Here is a 10,259-nt window from a genome sequence, read left to right on the forward strand (position 1 = left end):
CTTTAAGCTTTCTCTCTTTTCTTTGATTCTTATAACATCACCGTGTGACTCACTCACATTATGTAATAAGAATCTCAAAATAGGAGCTTAACAAAGTTAGACAATGGACTTTACTTGAAGTAGAGTCAAACTTATTGACTTTAACATCCTTAGGTAAATTTGGTAGTTTCGCAATCAATGCCCTTTCCTTTGGCAATTTAACATATGGACCCTTTGGTAATGGTACATGGGACTATCACATACTTAGCTTTTCTCTTTACCATTTGGTCAACCAATTTGACTATGGCCAATCCCTTTCCGTTGGGAAGAGAATGCTTTTTCCGGATTTCCAGTGTCACCATTGTCAATGTCCATAAAGTTTTGGGAAGTCAATCTTCTAATCAAATTTGCTTTACTAGCCTTCATTGCTGATTCAGCACCACCAAGCAAATAGATAAGTTCATTAAGGTTCTTGTCATAGTCTGTTTCGTAGGAGTCCCAAAGGAACTCACTATGTGACTTAGAAAGTGATTGAACCGCCAACTTTCTCAAGACTTTGACACCCAACTCTCCCGGCTTGTCAATATGTGACTTCATCTCCAAGATGTGATCACACCTAGACCTTGCCTTGCCAATAGGGTTTAAGTGACCTTGAACTTGTGGGTTAGGGAGAATAATTGGAGGAGGTGGAGGAAGTGAAGTTCCAATAGATTTGGGAGGATCATAGATGTCTGAGCTAGACATCTTTTAGGAGATATTCAAGATAGTTGATCTAAAGCCCCTAATATAACACCCAATATGAAATATTAAGGCTAGGACCCAACAAACTATTTTATAACTTGGAAGAAGGATGCCGTAATCCAAGCTATAAAATATTTGAAGGTAGTTGAATGACGATTCACCAATTTCCACCAAGATAAACGAAATGTATTATTAGGTTTTAATTGGTTTTGAAACTCCTAGATTCTTTTGATATTCATTGAACTTTTTAATGGCATGTTTCAATCTCGAGTGTGCCCTTCAGGTTTTGTGACTGAGATGCTAAGGATCACAAAACAAGGTGTGAATAATCATGCAAATATACTTGGTACCCTTAATATTTACCCATCAATAGATGTGTCGGTTAACCACACACGCTCCATCGATACTATGATAAATATTAATTTACCCTTTGCCTACCTTGTTAAATACGAGTTAGTGTGCCAGTTAACCACACACACTCCACTAACTGACTTAAACAAAGTGCAAAGTGTAATTTCATGGATTAACACCTTATTCACATTTTCCTAAAGTAACTATGATTGAGAATTATAAAAAAAACATTTAGTTACTTTATATGTATCATTAATACTTTTAATGAATGGAGAATTATAGTCCTTGTCCTACCCGTTCGGCTAACGACTCTCCACCAGTCAAGGAAGCGGTGGGTGAGAGTGGACACCCATTAAACTGCCATTTTATAGGCAGTAACCTTATACCCCCCTTATAGACCGGCTTCGTGAATGAGGCCTACTAATGGTAAGACGACTTGCTCTTATATATATATATATATTATTAGCTTATAGTATTATAAAGTATAAGGGTTAAATTTTAACTTTTAAAATTCTAAGGGCTTAACTTGGAATTAAAGTATTCATGGGAAAACTTTACAAATTCCAAAACTTGAGGGCAAGTTTTTGAAACTATTCAAAACTTTTCATTTCATAACTTATGAGTTTAATGGTTCATTAAAATGAAGGCTCTTCAAGTTTTATGTAACCTCTTATTCTTTAATAACACTTTTAAAGAAGTGACTCTTAAACATCCATAACTTGAGGACAAGTTATGGAGATATAATACTATTTAATGAAAAAGACTCTTCATTTTTTATGTAACCTATGGCACTTTTATGAGTTTTAAGATTCATAAATGTGACCTTTTATGTAACTTGAGGACAAGTTACAAAAACACATTTTATCAATTACCTTTAGATTAATTAGGATTGAAAACAACTAAAACACAATTTTTTTCATTAATCTAAACTAACTCATAAATCAAGGAAACATAAAACTTTTGGTAATCCATAACTTATGGAGTTAAATGTTTTTTTTATGATAAAACTTTTCATGTTCCATAACTTAAGAATAAGTTATGGAATTCTTTAAAACATTAACACCAAATTTTGTAACTCCATAAAAACTTTGAATCATTTTTTTAAAACCTTTTCATATCCATAACTTATGGAGGTTTCAAAAAAAACTATTTAGATCAAACTTTTAAAACTAATAAAATAATCATATCATTTTATCTTTTACTAAATTTGACCTAATTCAACTCATATAGCAAATGATTCAAATTTTACAAATAATTAGTTTTTCACAAAAACAAGTAATTATCTTAAAATTTGACAAACGTCATGTTTTTTTTCTCTTTTTTCAACTTTGAAAATAAAACATTTGCATCAATATAACAGAAAACAACCCATGGCTCTAATACCATTGTTGGGTTTTGAGCATTCTAACACTCCTATGGTGTACATGCAACCCTATAAACCTTGGATCTATGTTTTCTCTATTATACATGCAAATATTAAATATTCCAAGGTTTCATCCTAACTAGCATATTATGAAGCACCTATACTACAAAGTTCTAGTTAGATGACATACCTTTTGATGTAGCTTGATGTCTTCAAGCTTCAAGAGCTTAGCCCCAATAGTGTGGAAGCCTCAAGTGGAATCACAAATCACCAAAACACCTTGGAAGAACTTGAGATAATATGTATGCACACTAAAATTGCCCCACTCTTATGTCCTCACACACTAGTGCCATTTCTTGTGCCAAAGGCCTCTTTATATAGTATGGAGGATTAGGGCTACATCCATGTAAACCCTACTACCCATGACCTTTCATTTCATAGGATCCATGGGTTAAAACTCCATGGACTATCCATGATAGCTTAGCCCAACCTAAATGAACTTGGCCCATTCCATATATATATATATATATATATATATATATATATATATATATATATATATATATATAAGAGTCCATATTTAATTAGTTCCTTTTGATCACTTAATTAATTCTAAATTAATTCTTGATCAATACTAATTAAATAATATGATTCGATATTAATATATTAGAACTTATAATATATTAATATAAATCACAAATATACTATTCTCAAAAGACTATCCATATAAATTGTGTCGGTGAAGTGCAACCCAAATGGATCATGCCGGGTCGGGTCAAGTACATACCAAATATAGTTATGGACTTAGACATTAATCCAACACAAACAATCGCCAGACCCATCCTCATCCTGAACAACCATAACCGATAAACTGATAAAGACGGAAATAGACTGCAATGAATCATGGTAGCAACCATGGTATCTACTCTCTTCCAGCTCCTTATAAACCTTTTTTATTCTACTTGGTCCTCGTATGGATCTTGTGCTTTTAGTAGTATGGGCCCATACTACCTTCCACACCTATCTGTATTCATCCCAAGAATCATCTGAAGATTCCCAAGTCACTACACAAGGCCACTACCATTCAATCCAATCACAAATACCTGTCATCAACCGAGTACACACTGCTAATCTTCCTAGATTCTCCTTCTGGGATCTCTCTTTTGAAAATGCTCGCACAAGCACATTTTAACATTCTTCATAGGGTTCCCTTCACACCACTCTTCGCCATTAGCTGCAAAAGAGACTCCCTCTAATACATTCTAACTAAATCACGAATACAATTATGTGCTACAGGCACTAGATAATTCTTCAACTGCAAGGTCTCACACTACAACATATGTACTCAAACAAGAGTTGTACAATAGAGTTAAACCTAACCTTCTAAAATTATCTAATCCCTGCAACATGTAACCTAGCGTATTTTATTAATAATTAGTTGATATTATTGGATGTCTCCAAAATCATAAAGCAAGCATCATTCGAGTATCGATTAATCTAAACCATTGTATCACCTAATCAGTACATTCTATCCAACATCTGAAATCCTTACTATCATGTAGTTCCAATAGCTCAATCGAAAGGCATATAAAGGCATCTCTCCTAACATTCTATCATGCAAATATTGATCAGATCCTTAGCCCTAATATAACATGCAATTCTCATATACTCATACCAACACAATCAAAATAACACATGTATGGGTATTTTTGGGGAATACTTACTTGAACTTTGCTGATTGCATGCATCACACCCCCTTATCTTAAAAAAAACCTTTTTGGAAAAAACTCATTTTTTTCAAAAAAAAAAATTATTAACTTCTCAGTTTGAGTTCAGACACACCCGAGAGTGTGCCCAAATCCCTCAAACCAAGACTTTGATACCAACTTGTAACATCCCAAAATTATCATGTAAAAAATTAATTTTAAATAAGTCAAAACCATTCATTCAATATCCTAGAATGCGATCAGAATACAAGTATTCTCAAAATATCAAATTAAAATCATAAATAGTCAATGTGAAATAAATCTCCAGGGGATGCAGGAGATCAAGTTGAGCCCTTCCTTTTGAAACCAGAAGTACCTGAAAACATTTTAAACATAAAACATAAACACTAAGCTTAGTGAGCTCCTAAAAAATATCGCATACCATACATACATATAAGCTCGAAGATGTAACATGTCTATTTCACCCCCGAGTGTACTTCAACTCAGTCAGTATTTTTCAACTGAACGTATCTATTTCACCCCAAGTCTATTTCAAATCAATCGGTGTTTTTCAACCGAACGTATCTATTTCACCCCGAGTCTATTTCAACTCAATCAACGTTTTTCAACCGAACGGGTCTGAGTCTATTTCACCCCACATACAAAAAGCATACAGTCATATAAGCAAGACTGACAAAGATAACAAACACATACACACATATCAGCAGGAGTCACAAAGACAACTATCATCCTATAAACATAATCCATTGGGCGAGGATTGGTGCCTTCGACCCATGAGTACAATGAAGAGACTCACCTGTGTTGCATTAGTGTCTAAGTCCATAACTATAATTGGTATATACTTGACCCGACCCGGCATGGTTCATTTGGGTTGCATGGCATCGGGACATTTGGGTAGACCTTTTGTGAGAAGAAGATATTTTGTGACATATTAATATATTATAGGTTCTAATATATTAATATGAAATCATGTTATTTAATTAGTATTGATCAAGAATTAATTTGGACTTAATTTAGTAATCAAAAGAGACTAATTAAATATATGGGGATTGATTGTGTAAATCATTCATTCTTATATATGTGAGCTTATGATCCATGATTCCTCATGTTGGGTTTAACCCATGTGGTAACCCATGGATACTCCATGGAGGTTAAAACCCATGGAGCATAAAGAATGGGTAAAGACATGGGTTACATGGTGTAACCCTAATGTGTCCACTATATAAGGATCCCTTTAGCTCATGAAATTGGCACTAGTGATAGACATATGAGGGCTAGCCGATTTGAGCTTGGATGTCTTCTTCTCATGGTTATTCCAAGTGTTCATGATGTTGTGTGAACCATTTGAGGTGTCACACTTGGGGCAATAGGCTCTCAAGCTTCACGGAGTCAAGCTACATCAAAAAGGTATGTATTATATCTAGTTTTTTTTATCCTAGTACATATGATTGTATGCTAGTTAGGACAATACCTTGGAAATTGATATTTGAATGTATAATAGAGAAAACATAGATCCAAGATATTTAGGGTTGCATGTACACCATAGTAGTGTTAGAATGCTCAAAACCCAACAGTGGTATCAGAGCCTAGGCTTGTTTTCACGTATACTTGATGCAAATTGATTTTTCGAAGCCAAAAAGTTGTATAGACTAAAAACTCGACAAGTTCATGTGTAAAAGCATGAACTCGACGAGTTCCTTAAAGAACTCGACGAGTTTGTCTCCTAGATTGCATATCTTCGTGTTTTTTGGCTAGAATTGGACTAGGAACATTACCATAAGCCGTTTTTGGACCTATAAACCTGTTTTTGATGTGGTAATGATTATTGTAATCCAATTCAAAAGATAATTGTCAAAAGTTTCATGTTTTGTATTAGTTTAATGGTTAGGCTAAATACGTGAAAATTGTTTGATTTGAATTGTCTTGTTCATATGAGTTTAAATCAAGATTATGAATATTGCTAGATATGTTTGTGATAGTTGTTTTTAATCCAATTTGATCTAAAAGTTATTCATAAAATATGTTTATGTAACTTGTCTTCAAGTTATATGAAAAGTCTCATTAATGGATTTTATTAAAAACTTAGGTTATGAACTTGAAAAGTCTTTTCTACATAAATTGTTTTATGATCTCCATAACTTGTCCTCAAGTTATGGATTTTCAAGAGTCTTATCATTTAAAACCTATATTAAACTCATATGTTATGGATTACCGAAAGTCACTTCTTTAAAAGTGTTATTAAAGAATAAGAGGTTACATAAAAATGAAGAGTCTTCATTTTAATGAACCAATAAACTCATAAGTTATGAATTAAGAGTCTTGAAATAGTTTCAAAACTTTCCCTCAAGTTTTGGAATTTGTAAAGTTACTCCTCATGTATACTTTAATTCCAAATCAACCCCTAGAATTTTAAAAGTTTAAAATTCAACCCTTATACTTCTATAATATTAAAAGTTTAATTATTATATATATATGTATAAGAATAAGTCAGTCTTACCATTAGTAGGCCTCATTCACGAAGTTGGTCTATAAGGGGGTATAAGGTTAATGCCTATAAAATGGCAGCTTAATGGGTGTCCACTATCACCCACCGCTTCCTTGGCTGGTGGAGGGTCGTTAGCCGAAAGGTAGGATAGAACCTTAATCCTCATTAAAAGTATAATGAAATTATAAAGTAACTATACCATAAAAATTCCCAATATTAGTTACTTTAGGAAAATGTGAAATAGGTGCTAACCCATGAAATTACACTTTGTACCTTACCAAGTCGTTAGTGAATCATGTGTGGCACACTAATAAGGACTAGTAAGAGTGGAAAAAGGTAACTTGGCTTTATTATAGATTGGTGGAGCGTGTGTGGTTAACCGGCACATCGATTAGGTGATAAAGTTAAAGGGTACCAAGTCAATTTACATGGTTATTCACACCTTGTTTGTGATCCTCGGCATCCCAGTCACAAACTTGAGAGGGCACAATCAAGATTCAAACATGCCATTGAAAGTTTAATGTATCTCAAAAGATCTAGGAGTTTCAAATCCAATTAAAACTTAATTATGTTTCGTTTTCTTGGTGGAAATTGATAAATCGTCATTTACCTACCTTCAACTATTTTATAACTTGGATTATGGCATCCCTCTTCCAGTTATAAGTAGGTTGTTGGGTCCTAGCCTTAATATTTCATATTGGGTGATATATTAAGGACTTAAATCAACTAAACTTGAAGTTCTCCCATTATAGATGACTAGTTTAGACATCTATGGTCTCCCCAAACATTTAGGAACAAGCTTCCTAATGAAGATGATATCCCAAATGGTAATCAAGGTGAAAGATCAATCCCTTTATTGTGCATTTATGGGACTAGAAATCATTCTTCACTTCCTCCAACTCCTCCAATAATTCTCCCTATCCCACAAGTTACAAGACTTGATAAGTTCGAAGTCACTCAATCCCTATTGGCAAGCAAAGTTTATATGTGCTTACATCTTGGAGATTAAGTCACATATTGGCAAGCCGAGAGAGTCGGGTGTCGAAGTCTCGAGGTAGCTGGCTGTTGACTTGGTTCTTCAGTCACACCCTGATGATAGATCAAGACATGAACCTTAATGATCTTACCTATTTGCTTGATGTAGCTAAATCATCAATGATTTGGAGCACTGGTAAAGCAAATTAGAATGGAAGATCAAATTCCCAAACTTATTAGGACATTGACAATGGTAACATTAAAAGTCCAATAAAGCTTTCTCTTCCCAATGGAAAGGGATCGGCCAAGGTCAATTCATTTGACCTAGTGGTAAAGAGAAAGGATAAGTCTAAGATAGTCTCATATACCATTTCCAAAGAGTCCATAAGTTTCTTTTGCCAAAAGAAGGGGCATTGGTTGCGAAGCTACCAGATTTACCTGAAAGATCTGGTAAAGTCAAAAAGTTTGGCTTTGCATCAGGTAAAGGTCCATTAACTAACTCTATTAAGTTCCTATTTGGAGATTCTTAATACATGATGTAAGGTAATTACATTTTGATGTTTTGTAAGAATCAAAGGAAGTTTAAAGAAAGAGTGTGCTAATTCTAATTGCGAAGATGGATTTTGATCGCATGGTTCGATGATCATAATTTTTAGCTGCTTAATAGTTATGACATATTGCTTAGGAATAGATAACAACATGTTTTTCATTTGCATTTGCATTGTAAGGATAAGTTTTTCCACAAGTTTTAAAATAAAAGAAAAGTTTTGATTTTATTTATTTTAAGTATCCTTACAATGACATTTGTGAAAAATTGTTGTTTATATGTTTCCATTGATAGCAATATTGGAAAATGGATTTGATTCTTTCGTCTGTGGTAATGTCATAATTTACCAAATAAGGAAAGATTCTCATCACCCAAGTTTCAGTTGGATAGAAACTTGGAATCATGCAAGTTGTATTGCGTGATGAATGATAATTTTTCATCTTTGGGAAATTAAGACTAATTCCTTGTTCACATGTATGTGTGAGTAAAGTGAAGGACAAGGGGATTGGGTACACTGGGTGTGCGCTGGTCAGGTCCACCACAAAGATCGATAAGACTATTCTTGATGATTTACTAAAGTTAGTAAATATGGTTGAACCTGCAAGTTTAAGTGTAATTTTGGAACATTGGAAAAGTTTCAATATATAGCAAGACGAATGAGAAGAATCAAATTAGGCAAAAAGATAAAAGTTTCTCCAATCTGAAGAGATGGGAGAGTACTTGAGTATCTTGTTTTATGATTGTCTTAGTGATTATGGAACCATATCACAATTGATCCTCTAAGGACACCTTAGTGCATTTGTCTGGCTAAGGAGAGGAATCATGAATTGTTGAAATGGTTAAATCAAAAAGATGAATCATACTTCGTTCCAAAATCAAGTTTTAGAGTCATAATCCAATATTGAGCCTTGAGTGACATAAATTTAAGAAAAGTTTATAACACTTGACAAATGTAGAGTAAAATGTTTTCTACTCCTGTACATTTGAAATCGGTTAGTTGTGATGTTTTGGATAAAACAAAGACCAACTAAGACCAATTATGTGTAGTGTTTAACTTGATAAGAATCCACATAAACTCTTGAATATTTGTTTTGTCAAGCAATGGTTCTTGACAAGAGAATCTTATATGTCAAGAGGATAGTGGGAATCTTAAAGATCTTGGAAAAGTTTCAAGAACTTATCAAGAGTTTTGTTAATCACTAGCCCACGACTTGAGGTCTGTAACCTATCGTGTTGACATATTCTTATTTCTTTGTCTATTCCAGTAAAAGTTGACTATGCTTGTGAATTATATGAGTTCTCAAATGTTTGCATAACAACCTGGAAGCAATGGTGGGCATTGTGCTACCAGGTGGCAAGAAATTAAGAATGAACAAGTTCAGTCCATATGAGTTTTGGATTTGTCACTAACCTTGTCTTATGATTATGGTTATGACAAATTCACATGGATAGGATCACTTACACCATAAAATCTAAGTGTCATAAGGTTTCTCTTCGATTCATGAAAATGATGGTAAAGACACTCTTTCACTAAGTAGATTTTAAGTAGATAGCAATTTTGAGAATGGAAAAGGTCTAAACATTATGATTACGACATCTATCTTCATAATTGTTTAGACACACATGTGAGCTATCTAAGGAAAGGTGTATGATTTTGATAAAGTATTAACAAAGCAATCTCGTATCATAAATCTAAAATTTGGTAAGAAAGTCAATAAAGTATTGATTTCTAGAAGTCCAGTTGATTTCTGGGTACATGTCAAAGCTATTGGGAGCATAAGTGTTACGCTAATAAGATAATAATCATTATGCAAGTGGGAGCATAGTTATTATGTTAAAGTTGATCAAATCTGATGAAGCCATCAAAGAACTTGAAGAATGCTCAATCAATACAAATATGAAGAAAAGTTCAAGTTGAAGACATTGTATGAAACAATATGTGACCCCTCGATAGTGGGAGTGTATGGGTTGGTCCATTAAGTGTTACCGACCGCGCTAACTATGTTAGTGAACCTTGAAAACGGGACTTTGGCAATAAGTTTAACTGATTACTCATGAGGTTGACTATTGGAAAGGGTTCAACATGTGGAG

This window comes from Lactuca serriola, chromosome 7, assembly GCF_051521515.1.
Source record: "Lactuca serriola cultivar US96UC23 chromosome 7, Lser_US96UC23_V15, whole genome shotgun sequence".
NCBI lineage: Eukaryota > Viridiplantae > Streptophyta > Magnoliopsida > Asterales > Asteraceae > Lactuca > Lactuca serriola.